General features: G+C 36.1%; 1 long non-coding RNA gene across 4 annotated transcripts in view; it reads left to right on the top strand.

The window, feature by feature from the left end:
- Positions 1–15,506: 15,506 nt before the first annotated feature.
- The window catches only part of LOC146542192 (uncharacterized), a 55,527-nt gene continuing 47,418 nt past the window's right edge, over positions 15,507–23,615 (top strand). The window contains exon 1 of one of the 4 annotated variants that reach the window (XR_014880415.1): positions 15,507–16,365. This is a non-coding gene — a long non-coding RNA (uncharacterized LOC146542192). The remainder of the gene's footprint in view (positions 16,366–23,615) is intronic. The other 3 variants (XR_014880416.1, XR_014880413.1, XR_014880414.1) reach the window with 3 other exon arrangements.

Here is a 23,615-nt window from a genome sequence, read left to right as displayed (position 1 = left end):
CCAACCATTCACCTATTACCAATAGCTCCCACTAAACCATGTCCCTCAACACAACATCCAGTCTTTCCTTGAACACCCCCAGGGTCTGCGAATCCACCGCCTCCCTAGGCAGTCCATTCCAGTGTCTGACCACCCTTTCTGAAAAGTAATACTTCCTAATGTCCAGCTTGAATCTCCCCTGCTGTAGCTTGAAACTGTTCCTTCTGGTCCTACCGCTAATGACACAAGAGAAGAGGCCGACCCCCAGCTCACTACAACCTCCCTTCAGGTAGTTATAGAGAACAATAAGGTCTCCCCTGAGCCTCCTCTTCTCCAGGCTGAACATTCCCAGCTCCTTCAGCCTCTCCTCATATGGCCTGTGTTCCAGACCCCTCACCAGCTTTGTTGCCCTCCTTTGAACACGTTCCAGGGCCTCAATGTCTTTCTTGCAGTGAGGGGCCCAAAACTGGACACAGTACTCGAGGTGCGGCCTCACTAGTGCTGAGTACAGGGGAACAATCACCTCTCTGCTCCTGCTGGCAACACCGTTCCTGATGCAAGCCAGGATGCCATTGGCCTTCTTGGCCACCTGGGCACACTGTGGGCTCATGTTCAGCTGAGCATCAATCAATACCCCCAGGTCCATTTCCTCTACACAGTCCTCCAGCCACACCGCCCCAAGCCTGTAGCGTCGCCTGGGGTTGTTGTAGCCGAAGTGCAGGACGCGGCATTTGGTCTTGTTAAACCTCATCCCGTTGGCTTCAGCCCAGCTCTCCAGCCTGTCCAGATCCCTCTGTATGGCCTTGCTACCCCCAGGCAGATCCACACTTCCAGCCAACTTGCTGTCATCTGCGAATTTACTGAGGGTACACTCGATGCCCTCATCCAGGTCATCAATAAAGATTTGTTTCTTAGCATTGCTGAAAATCTGTTTCTAGCCATTAATGCTCTTTAATGCTTTTCTCAACACCCTGATTTGTCAGAATATAATCTGAGGTGTAATTTACATTGAGGTCAATTGGAAGTGAGGTCACTCAGCAATTGAATATCTGCTTTCTAGTTCTCACAACCTGTGAGTCAAACAATTGTCATTAATAAGATTAAATTAGCATAGGAATAAATATGGATATGTTTATAGGGAGACTTTTAAATCTGTAAGAATCTTTAAAAACTGGCTTCCACAATAGTTAGTGCCTGGGTCCTTTTTCTTTCACTAGAAAGCTCCTGCTTAATTCTGCTCAGTTGCTGTAATCAGAACACTTGTTTATCAGCTTTTTCAATTTGTTTTGAAATTTCAGAAGGGTACTGTCCCACAAAGGATGGCAAACTTTATTTCTTCAGGTCAGTATCTTCTATTTTTTTTATCTGAAGAGAGCAAAGAATCTCAAACTTCTTACTGTCTCTCTCTCTCTCTTTTTTGTTTTGTTTTTTGTAGTTCAAAGAAAACACTTATATTTTTCACTTTGGATGGTGAGTAGAATTTATCATTGCACTGCTCCATGTCAATTATAATTTGTAAATTACAGCTGAGTTAAAACCACAATTTTGGATATGGTTTCAGCATTCTCTCACAGTTTGGGGAGTGCTCAGTTTGGGTTCTGTTTATTTTTTAAATAAATAATATTAATGTTCCTAAATAGCACATTTCAACAGCAAATCAAAGCTTTTACTAAGGAGTCATGATGCTAACTCTGTGCATGGGAAAATAAGAAACAGGCATGTCCAAGTCCAGTAAGAACTTTGTTGGTAGTTCTGTAACAACTCTGACCACCTGAGTATCAGTCTAGAGAAACTACCTGTCTTTAATGACAAGTAAAACTTCTTTGTTCAGTTTGGATGAACCTCAAAATTTGAAGATTAATCTGAATAATTCTAATCATTCTGCACTAAAATACTGAAAAATATGCCTTTTATCTGAGGAAAAGATGAACACTGAGTTGCGTTGCAAGGCAGATGCATTCTGAAATTAATATGTTCAATAAAATTTGGCTTGATAATAGTTCCACGTTTTGATTCCGCCTCCCCCGCCCTCCCCTCCCAAAATAAAAACATTCCTGAAGCAAAGATTTTCTTTAAATCCACTGATGTGTTTCAAACCAGACCACAACGATTTTTTTCTAACAGTCTTCCAGATTTTCCTGACCACACTAATTTTCTCATTGCAATGAAGAGAAACAAGTTAATGATTTCTTTCTTTTAGGCAACATTTATCTTGGGACATCCAGATATAGTATTCTATGTATTGCCCAGTTTTCTAAGAAGTGCTGTTCTGAGAATTAGATTGCACAGCATTTCAGCTGTCTTTGGATTGTACAGTAGATGCACAGCAGTTCCTAATGGTAATGGCTCCAAATCTACTACCATGCTAAACATTTGTGGGGTTGCAGTGACACTCTTTAATTGAAGAGGAATTGGTATTTTGTGTGTGTGGATGTGCAAAACCAGTAAGTTTTAATTAAAAACAGAAACAGACAGATAATTTACTTTGCTTTCTAAATTTACAAGATCACAAAATTGTGACTAGCAGCAAATTGATAGGACAAGAGTAAATCATTTAACATTTACTCCTTATATCTATTTTAAAGCATCTTTTGTCTATTCACAAATAGATGTTCAGTAGAGTTTGTGATAGGTGATGAAAATGAGAGCTGGGCTACCACCACCAAATTAAAATGTGCTAGTCTGGATTTTGGAGGTTCAGTGATGACAAAAAAACTGGACTTCCTATATTTTCAGAAATACAAAACCAAGTGCATAGATTAAATTATGGCCATGGACTTGGCAATTTGCACAAACCACAAGTTCTTTTTAGAAGCAAAACTGGTGGTCATTTTCAAGTATTTGAAGACATAAATAAAAAATAGGTTGAAAAATATTTCTACTCTATCCACATGCTTATTTACTGTGCTGAAAACCTATGTTTGTGGGCAAAGATAAGATTTTACAAAATTATGATCTCAAGATTCACTTGGTCTTGTATACACTCACTTATACCTGTCTCTCAACAAATTTCTCCTTCTGGAAAAACGTATCAAATTTAAACTGCTCAGGGAAGGTTAAATTTTGAAATGGTTTTATCTTCTTATGTAAAGTATAAATATGCTCCAAATTATGATACTGTAAGCTATGCATGCATAGAGATTTTGTGCAAATATTTAGACATAGATTTGATCTATCTTCTTCATATTTATATGATTTGTTCAAAGCCAGAACAATCAAAAAGTGATTAGGAAAAATAATTACATGGTAAGGATGTTTTAAAAGTATCCCAGCAATTCATGCTGGGATTGTATCTTGAGCTTTCAAGAAAAAATATACAATCCAAACAATTGTAATGACAATTGTACCCTTCAGAATTTAAACTGTGATCTGATAGTTAAGATTTCTCACACGCCATTATAATAATGGCCTGCAAAACAAATTCTATTCTGATTTTTATGTCTGCGGGTACTTCAGTCTTTTGTTTGCTTATGTGTACCTAATAGGAATTTTTATGAAATTGGAAAGAAAAGATTCCACAACTTTTTTGTCAAGTTTCATGATCCAGCATGGTTGATGGAAGCTAAAAAACGTTGCTATCTGTCCTTAATGTAAGACAATGTGAGCCTGAATCTACCAAATAAGCGCATTTATTAATGATAAAAGCACAAATATCACAGTTATTTTTCAGAAGGATATCAACATTATACTATATTTTTTTAAAGAAATAAACAAAAACAAAGCAGACAAAAAATGACCAGTATGTATGTGAACAGTACTATAAATAATACACTTGGAATGAAACATACACTAATGTCAAAACATAGCAATAGGCTTTCTATTACGGTTGCCAATGAAAATACTTGCTGGAGTATTTTTGCTGGCAGACTAGCAGCTCCTTATATGTCATTATGATCCTAATTTCTTCTCTAAAATTCTGCACAATTAGAATATGCATTGCAGTCTAAGATGAAATCAAGAATTTACTTTGTAGTTTTACTACAGAAGGATTTGAATCAAAAGTTTGGATAAAGTTCTAACCTTTCTCAAAGCTTAGGGCATTTGGATCTGGTATTGTGGTAGTTATGAACTTCAGTGTGGTCAGTGGAGACATTCTTATGGGGTTATACAGGAGTTGGATCAGGTTCGCAGTGTAATGTAAATGGACAGTGGTGCACAGTATCATAACTAGTCATTACAAAATCACAAATTGTAGGATTTTACAAGGAAAAAGTGTTAGCACTGATACTTACCTTAAAATGTAAAGCTGAAGAATTATGTTTATAATTGGTACCATCAACAGGAAAATAGCCAGTATCAAATAAATTGTAGAATTTAGACTTTAATTGCTTGATACATGAGCTGGGCATAAAATAAAATCTTGAAGAAAAAAATTAATTTCGTCATTAGATTAATTTATTTTTTATACAAAATGCATCAGTCTTTTATTTTCAGATATAAAAGGTTTGACATGTTCTTTATTAAGATCTTGTGACAATTATTTCCTCTTAATGATTTTTTTCTAGTCAGTTGAAAAAATAATAGCTCAATATCCAAAATTTGCTCGGAATAAAATTTATATTGGCTTTTCTCTAGTTATGAAAACTATCCAAATCAATTTCAATCACAATTTATCCGACGGAAACCAAACAACAACACAAATATCTGAAGATAAATTGTACAGTTTAAATAGTAGTGAGTCTAGAGCCCAGTTATTAAGCTCTGTCAAAGAGGATTTCATAGTGGAAAAAGTAGAATCATTTGCATATGTGTGTGCCTATAGGAATATTAACCAGCTGCACAGAGCTAGGTAGCTAGTAGTTACATAAACCGAATAAGATTTTCATCCAGAGTTTCCACAGACATACATGCAGCTAAAAATCTGTACTCTTATTTTTCTACCTATTCTTTATGTCACAGACTACCCTCAGTTTTTATCTGCAGCCAAGTGCTTCTGCTGTAAATATAGCCAGGTATATGTGTATTGTGCAAGTTTCCATAAAGGTTATTGTATTACAACACCTTGTCATTCTGGGAATGCCACTAAAGAAACGTCATATAGAACTGGCACTAACAGTTTTGAAAAGAAAATTACTTCCACAGAGGATATGTTAATAACAGAAACTGAGCATGTGTTGAAGGAAATATATAACTTCATGGGAACAAGTAAACAAATTCCTCTCACAACCTTTAAAAACTTACTTCATTTAACTAGTGAGATTCAGGCAGAATGGCCATTAACTTTTCATTGGGCTGAATATTTTACATGCAAAAATACTGAAACACATTGTGATGATCCTATGAGGTGTTAAATACACACAGGTTGATGTAAATACTCAGATATTCTGCATTTTCATTCTTCTGCAAACTGCTCTAGGAATTCCCTTGTCTCCCTTTCACAGACCTCAAAATTTTGGAAACGTTAGAGAAAACACTTCTGTAAATGTCTTCTTTCTAGGACTGATAAAAGTCATCCAATCTACAGGAATTCTTTGACAAAGCCAAATGCCAAGCAAAAGCTGGGCTATATTCTGGTCAGCATACTATACCAAGAATGAATAATGCGTGGATTTGGGGAGAAAAGTTACAAAGGCTCTGTGTCTTCAATGATAGCACACAAAAATATGGGGTAAAGAAAAATGAACTTAAGTTTACACCATCACAAGTTTTAAAAATATCTTTTCTTCTTTGTGAAATTCAGAAACCAAACCACTTAGAGACTGTCATCTGTCACATATTCAAAAACTGGATATAGCAGAGGTACTGCAGCATCAGAATTCTGTCAAGTATCTGTGGAGCTCAGATTTTATGGACTGCTTACAATGAAATGGCACTTCACTGCCTATGGTCTTTCAGCTTTCCCTTCTCATGAGGAGAATGTTAAGAATAACATTTGAAATGATTTGATGACAAGACCATTATCCTCTTGTCTGTTTTTTTTATTCAGTCAGAATTAAAAAACATGAGCATATTTAAGGATTGATACTGAGGGGATGCTCTTTTCACTGAGCAAGTTTTAAATCCAAAGATAAGTAGTCAAAGAAACCATTCTGAGGCAGGAAGGAAAAAGACTCTGGTGGCACCACAAACTACAAGCAACTGGGAGAGGAGGGTTACAGCACATCAGTACAAGAATCCCAAAAGCTATGCATCAATAAGGTTGTGTTTCTACAACCGGGACAGCCTGAATACAGGAAAGATAGAGATAGGCAAAATTCTGTAACTGTTCAGATCCCATGGTTCAAAGGAAAGAGTTCCATATAGTGCCCCTCCTTCCCATAGCAATGGCCGTGGCTGGGGTGGCTTGTGAACAGTTAGGGATCTGAACACTCCAGATAAACTCAGCAAGCATAAAACTAAGGGCACAGTGTACTGAACAGTGCAACTACTGGGGGGGGAGAAGGGGGAGTAATGGCAAGGAGTACCATGTGATGCCAGTGCCCTCAGTACTCACAATCATTCTCTAATGGAACAATTATATGCTGTTAGATACCAGGCCCTTTTACAGGCTACCTTGTTCATTAAAAAAGAACTATTTGTTCCTAAAATGATATTAACCATAAATTAGCCATTCTGTGGAAAGATTTGTCCTTATTGAAGAAAAACTGTGAAAAAGAACTGATGACATGGCACTTGTTAAATGTATTCTCTCTGCTGTGATATCTTCTGTATTTGAATAAGACCTTGTGTCTTGATGCAACTATGAAGATACTGCTTTTGATGTTAGGTAATAACTCATGAAAAATATGAACGTCATCCAAATTGAAATTATTGCTAAAAGCTAAATTACATAATGAAGTTATACAGCCTGAAGCCAGTTCCATCTGAGAGGTCTGGAAAGGGGCAAGGCTTATCTTGCATTCACCTCCTACCAGAGGCAAGAACTGAGAGTGCTTGACAAAGAGCTCTTACTCAAAGTTATAAAGAAAACAGTCCACTGGAGAAATACTGGGCTAGATGTCTTGATAAAAAGAAAAGCCAATTGATGAATCCAGGGAAAAGCTTTCACAGAAAGAAAAGTCCTCACAATACAGCAGGAGGAAAGGTGCATAGATACAGTAGCAATAGCTGCAAAAAAAGCTGAAAAATTAAAAGTCATTTCCAGCCAAAACATAAAGGAAGAAGCATTAAAAGCCCAAAACTGCAAGAGAATAAATCATAGGTGCTAGTCTGAAATGGACTTTTTCATTACACCAGAGCAAATTTTGGTCCTGTGAAAAAGAATACAGAAAACTTTTATTAATTTAAGGTTGGCTTCAGATTTAGCATTAATCTGGCTTATAATGCCTTTCAGGAAGTGGCTCTATAGCATTTGCTGCCAAAATAGGTAATCCGATAGTTTACAAATACTTCAGGAAGAAAAAAAAAAAACAAACACAACCCGTTTTTCTGAATAGGCATAATCTAGCTCAGCCTCATTAGCATGTCATCTTGTCCCTCCCACCCCACATGGCTGCAGCTCTGCAGGGGGAGCAGAGTAATATACTTCTCATGGAACCTGTTCCCTTCCCTCTCCCTGCTTTGTGTTTCCTGCATTTCACTTGCACTTATTGTGCGTGTAAGGACTTTCTCCATATCTAACTATCCGTACATCTTTTTCTTACTGTGGGACTCCATAACACTTTGAAGATGTAATTATGTTTGCAAATTCCCCAGGCTTTGACAACAAATATTGTGTTCTTATTTTCAAACAAATCCTACTCTGAAGCAAAGGCTGTTTTCCCATCTTTTCTCAAGACAGGAAAATAGCTTGCGGCACTTTTCCTTTTGACCTTACCTTCCCATTCCATGCCTTCAAAAAATGGTGCCCTAATTTAAACAGCATGTTTATTTATCTATGAAAACAGAGTTTTGCTTTGGGAAAAAGAGTATTGGATGTATGCAGAACTTGGTGTCACTTCAAAACATTTTTATTTTTTTTAAATAATGAAATGTGGGGCAGGAAAGAAGAAACTGTGCCAAAATCTGTCTTCCAGGTGACTCAGTAGTGGCACATTCTCTTAGGCGTGCCATACAAGGCAAGGGATGAGATAGTGAACTCCCAAGAACTCTTGGAGAAAGGCTTAAGGCCTAATACTTCTGTGCTCTCTCTGTTTTCTGGAGTATTCATAGGTAGCACCTAGTTGGCTTACCCCAAGTTGCATACTGCATCTCTGCTCTTAGGTAAGCAGAAGAGCTAACATACTTAGGCAGAAAAGGACAATTATAATAACAACAACAGTAATAGCTGTGAATTTTGCTAGTTCAGATATTTGGTTAGCTGGAATACATAGAATATATTCAGTTTTTCCTGTATACTTCCTTTCATTTATAAAAGAATAAATTAGCAATTAGCATGAATCTTCACAAGGCTAGGGTGAATGTGACTTACACAACACTTTAAGACCAATGAGCAGAGTCCTCTGATGCACAGATCATAATCTACAGCTGTTTCACATTTTCTGCTGAGTATGCAGTAAAAAATGTTGCAAATGTTGATGTAAATGTTGACAAAGACTGTAAAATTTAGCCAGAAACATCTTCCAGGAACTCGACTAGACCTAGCCTAGCTCCTGTCATATCCATAACACAGACTATTAGGTGGATCATTCAGTTTCAAGTTCAATCAATTGTGCTGCCAGATCAAGGAACTCCAGATACTATCCTTTGTGATAATATAAATCTATTACTGCTGCTTAACTTCATATCCAAAGTCCCCTCCTATTTGTTCATCTGGTTTCGGACTTAATTGTGAATCTGTGTCTTACAAACCCACACCTGAACCACATCTGTTTATAACCTCTCTTTTTTAATGATTGTCTGGCATCCTCTGTCTGATTCAGTTCCTGTTTTAACCTATTCTAAGCTTACTGTCTCAGTCTGAATCAAGCATTCATTCCAGATCATTTACTGAAACCATATCTTCAGCTGAAACCTCATTCTGGACCCGGATCATCAGTCTTGGCTGGAGATCCCTTTTGCTGTTAGTCCTTAATCTGTGAGCCCTCCCGTTCTGAGCCATAGTTGCTAGCTTAGTTTTTTTATTTTTAATTTTTTTTATAACTGCAGCCCTGGTCTCATTCACCAATCTGTTTCTATCCTTCATACATAACACAATCTAAAGAACCCCTAATGCACAGTGCTTACAAAAGCTTGGCAGATAAATTTTTCTCCTGGAGGTTTAATTCTTAAGATGTTATTTTATAAAGGAAGCCTTCCCTTCCACCTAATTGTAGGAAACAAGTTCATGAATATGAACCAGACTAGAACAGCTAGACTTGATGATATTAGAATAGTTGAACTTTTTGATCTTAGAATTCTTTTCCAACCTAAATGATTCTATCTATTTTATATCCAATTTATATCTAATTTATATTCATATCTAATTTATATCCAATTACTTACTGACAATTCTTTCAGAGAATACTATTTTAAACTATTTTACTTTTAATGAAGGACACATAATGCTTACTAAGAAATATTAGTTTAATACTTCTAAGTGTAGAGATTTACCTTATGGCTCTGCTGTTCTTTGCCTGAAATACTCTGTGTTTTTGTGAAATATCTGATCTCTTTATGAAAAATGCATTTAGATGTGCTAACCAAATAAAATCAACAGAATATTTATGATTTCTGTTTGTAATTCCCCTCAATGCAGTGGTGGTGTTGGAGCAGATCAAGCAAATCAAACCGCCTTGCAGGTGGCAGGGGTTAATGCACAGTATTTCTTGAAAAAGGGATTTCAAGTAAACTTGCCTGAACCCTTCTTATTTACTCAAAAACATCAGCAAAAATTTATTCTATATTTTTATTTTTACAGTACTGCTGGTGCTGCCAACATCAGGGAACAATCTCAGCAGTACTGTATAGGTCTTCTAACTCTTCAGCTCCCTTTTAGTCAACATTTAAAATGCTCAAGAACATTTTCAGGTCTGTAAGATATATAGTACACAAGTAATCTGATATAAAATACCTTTTCATTGCAACTTACTGTTTAACAAGAGGTAGTTAAAAATGATTTCACATCTGTTTGCATGGGGAGTTTTACAGTTTGTGACTTCGCAGTGTGATTGTTATCAAATGAGCCTGTTTCTCTTTGCAGTTTTAGGAGCTGCTGTTGCAAGAACTGAAAGCTGTAGGACACTTTCCAAAGCACAAACTGTACTCTTCTCTGTTCCCTGTGGTTGTGAGTGTATGCAGATGTACATATTTATAGATATAGATATAGACAAATATATGGAGTACAGACATATACAATATGTGTACCTCTATGTACAGCCTCAAAGTTTTGATTGATTTGGTCTTGAAAAATAATTTTCAGGTTGCATTTATTGTCTTCAGTAGGAATTATGCAGTCTTAGGGAAGGCAAGTCAATGGAAGAAAGCTACTGTGTTTGACTATGGATACTGAATACTTGCAAAACTACACTTTGTAGGAAGAAAAGAATGTATGTTCTTCCTGCATATATCTTATATATATCTATGTATAAGATACATATCTTACACATATCTATATCTTCGCCTTAGCTGAAGTGTCTGCAAATATTTTACCCAACTATGAGCCCTAAGAAATAGCATGGTGACTATTATAATGCAAAGGTCAATTTTAGCCAGAGCTTGGAAACCAGTGTCTGCAGGTGTTTCAAGCAGAACTTACAAGATTGGTTTGAAGTCTATAGTGCAAAGTAAAATGCTCTGAATAAATGTGATAAAACTGTAGCCTTCAGGAGTTATTAATACTTCCAGTTTGTTATTACAATTTATACTAAAGCAACAGAATGCACTTTTGATGTTTACTTTGATGAAGAATTTCCTGGCAAAATGTTAATGTTTGGTCATACTGGAGTTGTATCAGTTCAATTGGAGCAAACATTGGTGATTGTTTTTCCATTTTAATGTATGTATATCTTTAGAGTTATAAAATGTCACCTTATTTTTTTAATAACGCAGACAGCAATAACTGTGAAAAAAGATCATTAACAAAAAACAACATTGATTCCATTGCCTCTTTCCCACCATTGGATTTTATCTGCTATCTGATTTCTTCACCATTTTCCAGACTTAATTTCTCAGTAGATCCTATTGGGAAATTGTCCGCTATTTATGATCTAGACATGCAGCTGGGCCACTTAGGAGGCAAACATGCCTCATCAACATTTGTATTCAGAGGTAGGATAAGTTCTATTTTTGAATTCTGATGTAACCAGATTCAAGTGCAAGTCCAGAGTTTCCAGAGCACAGATTCAGGCTCAAGGCAGACAGCAAACTTCATCATCCTAGGCTTTAATGTCTGCATGAATGATTTGCTTGACCTCTAAATGAATGAATGTTGGTTCACTTCCAGTATGGCCACTGTTTTGTTCTCACAGAGCTTGTATGAGGCACTGCTGAAATATCTGTGCTGCTGCAATAGGCAGTAGATGTGCCAAAGTACTCACTTTCTACATTATCAGGTCATATTCAATAATAAACTTTGGCTTATCGGGCAAAATTGCTAACATTACAGATTTGTTTAAATATTTATTGACTTGCAATATAGTTGTCAGAATTGCTGAATCACAGAATTGCAGGTACTGGGAGGGACAAGAGACCATTGAGTTCAGCCCCTCTGCTACTGCAGGCACCCTACAATAAGCCACAAAGGTAGGTGTCCAGATGGATCTTGAATATCTCCACAAAAAGGAGACTCTACAACCTCTCTGCTCCAGTGCTCTGTCACTGTGATTGTAAAGAAGTTCTTCCGCATGTTTGTATGGAACTTCCTATGCACAAGTTTTAGGCCATTGCTTCTTGTCCTATTGCTACATACCACTGAGAAGAGCCTGGCCTCATCCATTACAAAATCACAGAATTGTAGGGAAACATCTGCTACTGCTGCTTATCAGAAAATTAAAAATTGTCTGCTTGACTTCAATACTTCTTCATCCCAGAAATATGAGATAATATTTCTTTACTTAATAGATGTTGAATTTCAGAGGAGTTTCTCTGCTATTGCATTATATTATATTATTATATTATGTATATTATATTATACATTCTGTTAGCACACCTTTCTACTTTGCTTTGCTTTTAAACAGTTTCAAAAGCATATATGCTCTCTTATAGAGGACAAAGATTTTTGCTAAAATAGATAAAGCAGTGCCATTTCTAAAGCCTTTATCTCTGACTATTGCTTGCTACCAATTCCTGCTTCTCTCCCAATTCCTTTTAGCAACTAATACAATTTCTTGCATCTTTCCACGTTAGATATTTTTTTTTCCCTCTAACAATAATAATAATCAGATTTACTGTTTTGGACATACATTACCATATGCTGAAACTGTAAAATATGTTTAAAGTGTGGATTGCTCTTTTGAAGGGATTGTTTTTGGCCACAAAGGCACTGGGATGCATAGTGTTGTTAATAGAGTTGCAAGCATCATCTTTTCTCCTAGACCTACAGGTAGTGCTAGGTACTAACTTCATCTGTGACAAAAAAATATCAAAATAGGAATGGGAGCTTGTCCTTTCTGGAGTTACCTAGAAGTATGACTTGATGCTTTGTGGAGTGAAACCATGTTACCTCATGTGAAAGGACGTAGTACACAAAAGCAATACAGATGACACTTGTTTACAAGCAGGCAAGTTGCCTGGTAGGTTATATTTAGGGAAAGATCAGGAACTGCCCACATGCCATGGAAAAACATCACTCCATCTGTTCCCACTTCCTTACACCTTCTCCATTTAGGAGGAAAAGAATTTTAAGAGTTGAACAGCTCTGAGGAAAGAAAAGCATAATAAAATCTCTCATTTTGATGGGGCAGAGAACCCAAACATATATGTAAGCAGCTCTTCTCTTTCTTCTCCATTACACCGTGAGCTAAAAAATCTTCCTTCAGAAGAATACACGCTTTTTTGGCCAGGACAATGTTAGGGCTGTTATGAATCCTGGGGAGAGATGATGAAACTATGGCTGGAAGAAGAAAGACATTTCCTAGTTTCAGAATCTCAAGTTCTCATTTTTCATGACTCACCTACACTCCTTACCTAGTTGGAAGAATTTGAAAGAATGACGGTCTCCAGTCCTGCACGATCTTAAAAGAGTCTTGGTGTTAATTTTAGGTTTTCCATTTTACCAGGGGTCAGGGGACAGACATATTTTGGACACATTTTGTGGTCTACTAAGCAGCAACTTCTATGACAGCTGTTGTTTCAATAGCTCTAGAAAAACTGGATCTGGAAATTCAAACATACTAATGTATATCTTTTTGCTGTTGCCAGCTAGAAGTGAGGAGAGGACAGGACATCAAGAAGGGTTTATTTATCAAAGAAAATATAGGTTTCACTTAAAAAGAAAGTTAGAGGGAAACAGATAGGAGAATGTTGTCTGCAGGTCGGAATATAGAACAGAATGGGCAAGGGAGAAGTTTTGAAAGGAGAAGTTTTGTCCCTTCCAGCTCAAGAAATTTCATGAATCTGTGGAAAATACAGCTAAAGACAGTAGAAAAAATACTGAGAGCGCCATATTGTACAATAGATACTGTGCAGGTTTAGGAAAAATGAAGAGTTAAGTGAGCAGGAAAGGTCACACCAGGTTGGTGAGAAGGAGAGAAGGAGAGCAGTAACACAGAGGACTTGAAAAGAGAGAAATTTTTGATGGTGGTAGGCAGTAGGAGTGAAAAAGTTAGAGAAAAGTTAGAAATGAAACAGGAAAAGAGGAAGGAAAAAAAAAAACATAGTTTATGCTGACTTTCATTTCTCAGTAATTACAGTAGGATGGCACTAGTTTGGAGCACTTTTCAATTAGAATGTAGAATATCACTGCAGGATAAATTAAACCTCTGATATCTGAAAATCTTGCAAGTGGTAAAAACTACTGATATCTTGCGCAACCTCCCTGGGTTTCATTTGCATTATCACACCAGTTACACTTTCTGTTCGTAAAACACACTTTTGTAAGCATTACCATTCACAAATGACCCATTCTTGGAAGATGACAAAGAGTTCATTGTATAGGGCTTTATAGGACAATTATAACAGGTGAAAAACTTCTGCATTCCTTTTTCATTATGTCTTAGGCACTTCTGGGAACAAGAAAGGTACTGAGTTGCTTACATACCTAACCAGTGCCACGTGATTTCGAGCCTGACAAGCTAGTTAGACCTCAGCTAAGCAAAGGGGGAATAATGCCATCATTGTTAAGACAGAAGGAAAAGCTTGCAGCTGCTATATTTTTAGGTAAATATGTTGAAAATGACAACAGTTATATGCACCATAAAAACTTCTAGTTTATGGATTATACCATTTCTGGTCACATCAAACTGCACAGGGTGTGAAGTGCAGATTTCAGTTTAAGTAATGTATATGCATTTGGAGTGGAGCAAGTGACCATGACCATGACAATCAATTTCCTGCAGATTAATGTTTGGTGCAGGCAGGTATGTCATAAACTATGGCTTAAATATAGAGCCTCTCAGTGTGTCCCCCATTTTCACTAATGCACTGTGTGCCTGTAAGAGATTCACAGTAGATGTAAGGCTATTGCTTTTAAACACTTCCTCTGACCCAGATAATGTCAAACGTCTGAATGCAGGCTATGCTCTTTTTAAAAAGAGCATCTCTAATGTAATGTAAATGCACATTGTGGGGAAATTCCAGCTGAGAAAATGAGGCTTTATATTTCTAAAACCATATACATGTCAATAGCCCATTATTCTCTAGTTTTAAATGTAATTGCAACCCCACTTGGAAAGAATTCCTGAAATAATAAAATAAATGGAGTAGCAGTTACAGAGTCCAGTTATTTTATGCTCTCTTCTGCTCTGCAAAGAGAGAGAGGGAAAAAAAAAAAAAAAAAAAAAGACTAAAAAAAAAAAGAAAAGGAAAAAAGAAACTGAAGAGAAAGAAGTGCAGGAGAGAATGGAATGAGGGAGAGAGGCAGAAGATAAAAGTGAAAGTCATATCCTTTTCTTTAATGTGTTATTGGAACACTCTGTGCAAAAACATGCTGAGCTTTTAAAAGGCATTACAACATCAATGCATCTGAAACTTTTGTATAAATGTATCTCAGTCCAATTTTGTATGACAAATTATTTCCAAGCAATTAAGAATATTTATAATTGTTTTCCTTGGTTGAAACTTTCTTCTATTTCCAAATATCTTTAAAGATAATGTTTCCTATAAACCCTGAACAGCCGTCACTTTGAAAGAATTCTGTCTTAGTCATGTGAACTGCTGCTTGTGACCATCTTTTTATGATAAAATTTAACATGTACATAATACTGCCTTTATCTCCAGTATTGGTAAGTTTGAGGTATCATTTTTTCATTGTGGAGTTTTTCCCCCCCTTGTCTTTCTTGGGAGAACTCCAAGAAACAGCTTCTCCAATTAAAAATAAGGTAGATGAATACTGCAGTGGTGCTGAGCTGCAATATTTCTTTCCCTTCTCTCCTTTCTTCTCTCTCTGCTTTTTCCTTTTAGCATCAGACCATATGCTTCTCAGTAAGTGAAACTTACATGGTTCGATTGCCTGCTCACATTTTTAGGGTAGAGAATATACGCATGGAGCTCCTGAAAAAAAGTATTGTGCTAGCAATTTCTCAAGAAGCTCAAGAGTTACTATGTGATGAATCCCATGATTGATTGTTCCTATGCATACTAAATTTAAGATACAAATGTGTGCATTGTAAATGTCTTGGGAAGTCTCAGAAATGGGAATTCAGTTTGTCCATAGGAGTAGTTTTGTGGAAATGGGCAATTGCAGTAAGAATTGTAACTTTTCTCCATGAGTTTTTTTTTACACAAAGCAAGAAGTAGCTACTTCTTTTTTAGATCTTTTTCCTTTTTATAGTTTTTTTTTCCGCCTTCACTCAAGGGAATCTGGGGTCCTTCCATCCAACATATGGCGGTCCAATTAATTACTTAGACCTTTCATCTTTCTTTAATTTATGTCATAGTGTAAGCATAAATTCCACATTTTATCTGTTTCTCATCAAGCTGCATTTCTGTCATTGTTTGTAAGCCTGAGGATAGACAAAACTATAAAATTAACTGTGCTTCAGTTTTTAGAAGAAAAAAATACAGATAAAAACAGTCTCCTCAGGACTTAGAGCCTCTGGTAGTTGATTAGTCCCTGCAGTAGGGAAAATTAAATTTTGTGGTTGAGACCCAGCATGCTTGGATGGTTTAATAATGCTGTGGCCATCATCCAATGGCTGACAACCAAGAACCGAGGTACTTTCTGTACTTTACTCCTTCGTGCAACACCTGGAAATCCCGGGGCGAATCAAACAGCAAATTAAAGCTAAAAAAAAAAAAAAAGAAAAAAAAGAAAAGAAAAGAAAAGAAAAGAGCCCTCACCTGCAAAGCATGTATAAAGAACTCATTTTAATGCTTTCAAGCTGAAGTCACTGGGAGAGAAGCCCAAAAAAGAGCGACAAAGGTATCTTGGTAAGTTCTTAAAGCACCTTCTTAAATTTGTTGTAGCTCCAACTATGCTTGCTGTTTTAATGTATTTCAGTTTTCAGTACGTGTATCAGCCAGGCAAAACCAAGCAGCTACTATGAGCGATCAAATCACATGAACCGTTTCAAAAAGCCAAAGTGATGATTATAACTAAAGGTAGAAATAAAGGCCTGGCCTTCTCAAAAGTAACTGCATGAGGAACTTCTTTCCAGCACCTAGGTCCAGTCCAGTGCCCAGTGTGTACTCTCAGCTACTTCTTGAGTCTTAACTGACCAGAATGTTGGTCGGCATGGTGCATATCCCTTTTATGCATCAGGCTGTCCGTGGGGATTACTCATATCCGAATGGAAAAAGTGACTTCATTACCTGCTAAATGAAAAGTCAGCTGTAATGAAATAGGCTCTGTCTTTCTGAAAACAATGAGCAAGATAGGTTCAGTGAAGTGTGAGGTACTATTTGAATAAATAGTGGAGAAAATTCTCAAAGCAAAAAATGATATGAAGTTGCATTTTTGTGGTCTCTGTAAGGTTTTTCTACATTGTTTTTAATAAAAAAAAAAACACAGGAAATTTGGATGGATGAAAAACAGCCATACTTCAGTGCTGGGAACATGGTGGATATTTTTATTCTTCAAACAAATACCTTGAAATTCAGTTTTGGCAAGCTATGGTTGGAATTTTGCCACTTTTCCTCTTTAATGCCGCAGTTTGCTAGGGAGAAAGGTGATGTTTTCTTTCAAGTTAGATATATCCTCACAACAATCTTGAAGAAGCAGCTGTGAGCTTTGTTATGTTCTGATTTAGTCTGAGATCATAGTCACAAAAAGAGCAATTTTTTTTTTATCTGTCACTGCAATAAATACAGTGTCAGAAAGATACATGCAAGTATTAACTTCAGAGCTATGCTCTACTGCACTTTCTTTGTATTTTGCATGAAAAAGAATGGGGAGAAGAGAAAAACAAGACCGTCTCCTTTAGTGACTGTTCTTTAAATCCCATCATCTATTGTAGCTTTTGAAATTTCTTCCCTATCCTTATATTCTCTTAGTCAGAATTGCTTGGCAGTAAAGCTCTACGGAGCCACACTATTGTGTTTGCTTGTGCCATTGCCTGTAACAGTTGTGTAGCAAGTGGTCAGCTTCAGGGAATCAAGGTTATTATACCATCATTGACTTTTCTGAAAACTGGCAGCAGGATGGGGAAGATAGAATTAAAATCAGAGCCCTAAGGATGGTGAACAGTTGCAGTACAGTCCCCTTTCTGTACCAAGAGGCTGCACTACCAACTGGTCAAGTTAAAGACAACTATGAATTTCCTAAGGCATGAGTTAAGCCTGTCTAAAAAATTGGAATCAGACACAAGGCAGAACAGAGAAATGCATATATTTGAAACATCAAACTAAGCTAATGGTATTGAGAAGTTTTTATCTGCAAATTTTAAACATAGAAGTGAGCTGGGTTTCTGCAAAGATGTTCTGTGAAGGCATTTCTACACTGTATGAGTAGTAGAAATCTGAGCCCAGATTTTACCTTCCCAAGTCTTTCTGCCTCATATCTTTATGTGGAATATGTGGTCAGGATTCCTTGGTTTAAAATTCTTAGAATTCCATTCTGTAGATGTACTTTTCAGTTTAATGCTATTTATTATTTACTTAGGTAAGTGTTTATTCAAATCCTTCCTTATGGCCAGTTCTTTTCTTCAGCACACATACTCACAATTGCCTTTTTAGATAGGGAAATAATGACATCCTCCTTTTACAGGATTTCAGGGATGGGCTAGTGTGAGTGATCTTCTGAAAGTTGTATAAGATACTGAAACAGCTACCCTGAATGTAAGCAACAGCTTAATCTGATGTGTCACTTTCTACTGAGCTAGTCAGGCTCTTTCTAGTGCTAACTTTTGCTCCTCAGGAGCCTGGAAGTGTGATTAGAAACAAAGGACTCCCACAGGAAAGCAGAAATCAACTCTGACAGACTTCCTCCCTAAATGCATCTGGACCAAATGACACTGTCTGAAAATCACATTTATATTTTCCTTCTGCTCATAGTAGAGTGGAAGTTTTTTTAGCTTAATTCCTCTGTTGATTTCACTGCTGTTTTCTGTAAGTGAGCAGCATATTTTCAGTATTCTGTTCTGTCATGCTTTATCCAGTTTAGAGAAAGTCCTTACACTTTACGTAGCCTTCTTTTGCTTGTATAGTTTTTACCTAATGGGAATCCTGATTTTTCTGCCACTCAGAATAGCTGATACTGTACCTGATCTCAAAGGCATTTGCTGGTGCAGTCATTCCTTGGACTCTCAGACCTATTGGTCATAATGATTTCACAAGAGGGTTTTGCACTCAGTCTAGAGTGAAGTCCAGTCCAGTGTGTGCCCGCAACTTAAAATGTAATCACTATGAATGAAATACATGCAGAGCCTTTTAGGAATTCACCCAACATAATTAGATACACCCTGGCTCTTCTAAATGTTATCCAAAGGCTAAATATCTGAAGCTTTAATTGAAAAAGTTCATTAACTTTAAATACAGCTAAAGTTGTTGAAAAAATCTCAGTGGAAATAGTAGATTCTCCATGAAGACCAAGAATAAAAGCATTTGAGTCTGCAGTAATTAATCATAAAGTTGACTTGCATATTTGTGCTACTTTTGAAGTAAGTCTGAGTGCTTAATTAAAAAAAAAAAAAATGAAGAAGGAAAGAAAGGAAACTTGTGCATGCATGCATGCTAACTAAATTCTATTTTGTTGCAGGTTCAGTGGATCTCGGGTTCTTAAAGGAGCCCAAAACAAAAACAACTGCTGAAGTAGTAGTAGATAGTTTTACAGTTAACTTGAAAATGTGCTGATTACTGGTGATGCTTGTCCATAATATATTGAAACAATAATCCTTCTTCTTGCAGGTCACACTAGCAAATCAGCAGCCATCACACATTCCAAAAGTTTTAACAGTTGTCATCATAGCCAATAGAAATTAATATTCAATGATAAGTAGCCCTTAATAACACAAGTGGTCTTAGTATGCAATGAAGCAACCAGAGAAATCCCTTAGGATGTGAGCTATAACAACAATATGTCTATACAAAAAATACAAATGAGATGAAAATTTCAATCAAGGGTGAGATATTAGCAAACTTGCATAATATCTACACGTACTACAAAATGACCAGGATTAGCTGATGCTGTCGCAGCAGTGAAAGAAAAGCCTGACTGCTGCAAAGGTATTTGGTGTGATGCTGGCATGATAGACAAATTGATCGGGAGTGGTGTGTGTTACTTTTGAAGTACAAGTGGAAATACATCTTTCACAGCTCCTTTGAAGGTATCTTTCCCCTTGACTTCTGAACTAGAGAAGAAATAAAAAGTGTCAGGTTCTTTTACAGTGAATGTGACATTGGAATGGCATCAAGGCAGATTCATCAGCCCCGCTCTGTCTGGAGCACAGGCCACAAAAGCTGAGGAATCAGTGTTAGGAAATATTAAGAAAATATGAATGTGTATTACAGTGTCTGACTATCAGGATGGGAAATTCACAAGGTATCCTTAATATCTGAGGAGTATTCCTGTACTAATCTTCATGTGTCATACCTTTGAACAATGCCAGTGCTCATAATTCAGTTAGAAATTACTCTCTATTTAAATGATCAAAATTTGTTTATTATCAAATGTTTTCCATGGGAAAATAATACAGGATCAGACCTTAAATCACAACCATGTCTTCTAAAATGAACAAATTTTGCCATTAATATAAAAGTAATTATATTTCAATCCAACATTCCTTCTGCTTCTTTCCCCAAAGATTCATCTATTTGATACAAATTTCTGTGATGTATGCATATATATTTATGGCAAGTCAGAGTAATACAGTTACAAATATTAACTAATAGGATACACATTTCTGATATATATGTATATATTTATAGCAGATCAGAGTAATAAAATGTACAAATATTAACTCATAAAAAAGAAAGTAAATATGATTTATTTCAGGGGCTTCATTTTTAAAAACATAGAAATGCAGTGAAATCATTTGAATTAGTAGTATTAGTACATAACTTTTCCTTAGTTGTTTTTACACAGTATTATAAAACTAGAAGAAAAATTAATAGCCCTATTTTGATTTTTGTTAACTTCATTTTGAGACCTTCTGAATGAAAACAGAAGGCTAAAAAATGTCTTAAAGAAATACAAAATTATTGAGATAGAATTCAAATGATTTTATACAAAAAAATTGTAAAATATCATATAATGAAATATAAGCTCCTACAAGAAAAGTGTTATTTTATCTTCAGATAATGAAGCCATTCTCATGATTTTTAGGAATAAAGGGGCTTGAATTGTTTGTCCTGAAGCTGGTAGTGTTGCTGCTTTCTTTCACGTTGCTGATTTTCACACGTTCAAATCCTTAAGAAAATACTCCATAATGATAGTTATACATGGTTCATGGCTTCCCAATACTGTTGTTCTTGCTTTTTTTCCTCCTGGTAGTCACATGTTGAGAAAATTAAACAGTTTTAACACTGAGAAAAGTCTACAGAGTAGATTTTGTGGTTGTTCTAGCATTTAGCATATATTTAGCAGTAATCAGTAAATATTTAAAATTAAGAAATAAATAAAGAACATGTGACTGGTGCTGTATTTAAACCTGCCACATGGAAACAGGTCAACATTTATAAATGTAGATGCTTACAGTTAACCACTAATTGTTCTGAGAGAATTCATTTATTTCATCACAACCTGTAGATGCTTATAACATCTTAAATTAGGCTGCATACTTAACTGCCCAAACTAATAAATTAGTATTTGACTATAAGCCCAGAAATGTATTTTAAAAAAAAGATAAAACAAAAACAATAACAACGAAAAAACAAGCCCCAAATAATTTATTCTCCTCTGAAATGCTGAGGTAAAAGTGAATCCTGTCCTGTCTTTGAACATTTTTCTAGGCAAATACAGGTATTTTCTGTTGTTTTTGTTGAAGTCCCTAGTTGTATCTAATCTTCATATTCCCAATTTATTCCTCTGGAATGTGATGAGAAAAGAGATCATAAACTCTATTAAGCAGCTAATAAATTTGGTTTATATTTTTCTCTTGTTGGGAAAGAGATATCAAGTATTTTTAAACCTGGCATTCTTGTATATAGGCAAATATAAAACCTGTTCTGTTTAAAAACGTACAGGAAAATGATTTTAAGTACCAAAAATTTTCCGGATTGTTTTATTGACTGTTCTCTCCTTTTAAAGTGGGTTTTCTTCTCTCCTCTCTCTCGAGGTTTCTTCTTCTTTTTTCTTTCTTATTATTGTTTTTTTCCTTTTTTTCCCTTGCCACTGTTTCTGCTCATAAGATAAAAGTCTCACAGCTAGGAATAGAGACTGCACACATAATCATCTGCACAAACTGAACACTGGATTCAAGATTAAATGCTTGCATAAATGCTTTTCTTTAGCGCATATCAAGAGAGCTGGTAGACCAAAACAGTTCCTTAGTACATTGAGAAAAGTTAAAATAAAGGAATGCAATTCTTCCATCAGGCTCAGTTTGCAAACACTTTTAGAGGAAAAATTCAAAATGTAATAACTACTTTGATTCAAGAGTCTTTTTATTCACATGTAATCAAATGGAGACTGCACTTGCCTTGAGAACGGAAAGTTACTTATATGTGCATTTCCCTGAAGATATTACTTTCCAGTAAAAATCCAGCCCTCTTCCTTCTTGAAGGGCATTTTATTTCTTTTTCAGTTAAGGCTCAGGTTGCAAAGGAACTGGGTGTGATATTTACATGCCTCAAGGTAAATGTAATAATACACACCTAAACAGTTTTGCTGAAAGGTAGAAGCCTTCACTAATCAGGGCAGAGATCACATCCCCTGCACCAGATATCTACTGAACACTTTTAAGACAGAAAATTCCCAGAACAGTTGTTGAAATTTGGAAGAGCATCCCCACAGACAAATAAATGTTTTTGACAGTTATTAATTAGCACTAGAGATTCATCTTCTTTTTTTGGACAAACCTTAAAATTCAGAATGGTTGAAGTATCTCATGAGAAGTATTGTTCTGCATGTATAGTCCTAAGTTTACAAGGTTTTTTATCTGTTCCGCTTTCTAAAAATGGTTTACAGAGTTTACTGTGCGTACTTCAAACAGCAAATTCCTTTCCAAGAACTAAAAACTGTCACTGGAGATAGAACTGGGATAACTGAAATCCAAGAAGCATTCTTTCTTTAAATTTTAAACTTAGCTTTAAAAAATACAAACAAACCATCAACATAACAAGTGCTGACTATCTAAGACAAGATAGATACTCTGAATTTTCTGAAAGTTTTACACCAGCAAGAATGTCACTTGCTAGAGTTAGCTCCAATGATAATTTCAAGCTATAATTTTGGTTGTTCTGGTATGTCATGCTGGCACTGCTAAAACTTGCAGCGTGTTCCAGGCAGCATAACTTGTTACAGGGAGTAATGACATGATGGAAAAGAAGGTGACTAGGGACAGAAATAAAAATAAAAGCAGGTTGCTGGAACTAATGAGTAATTTTCTTGTGAGTCATTCTACAATGAGTGTTGAACAGTAAGGAAATCTGTTTCAGATTAGATGTCCTTGCGAGTCAGTCTAAGCACCCTGCCTTGTCAAAGAAACAGGGTAGGAATATTGCACAACATCTTGTGGAGTATTGCTACAGCAAAGTCATTGATTTTCTATACTCCATTTTGGTCTTTTTGCTGTCTGAAGTCACTGCTGGGTAACAAGGAGTAATAAGCCAGCTCTCTGGAGCTGATTTAATGTCATATGTGTATTTGAAATACACAGAGGTTTTCTTTGTTCACCACAAGCACAGTTATATAAAGAGACTTAAAAGGATAACTGAATGTCCTACACAACCCTCACCATACCGTTCTAAATATGGAGTTTGTTCTCATAAGCAACGTGATGAAAGCAGTCCCTCTAACATTTTTAAAGTGAGATCCATTCTGTTTGAAATCAGTTGCATCCCTACACGTTTCTCACAGAGTGGAAGATAATATTTTACTACTGAATATGCATACCATTTGTAGCCAAACATGGTTGGCTACTTTAAAAAAGAAAATATGTCTGTAGAGAGAAGTTGAAGAATAAATCGTTTTTTGCTCTAATTAAATTGCTTTATCTGTATTAAACAAAGATTCTCAACAGTTAAAAAACAATTGTGCTAATACATAGACTATGAAAGAAACAAGCTTATCATGTCATATCTGC

Source organism: Meleagris gallopavo, chromosome Z, assembly GCF_905368555.1.
Source record: "Meleagris gallopavo chromosome Z, MGAL_WU_HG_1.1, whole genome shotgun sequence".
In the NCBI taxonomy this organism is placed as follows: Eukaryota; Metazoa; Chordata; class Aves; order Galliformes; family Phasianidae; genus Meleagris; species Meleagris gallopavo.
This window is presented reverse-complemented; position numbering and strand designations above follow the sequence as displayed.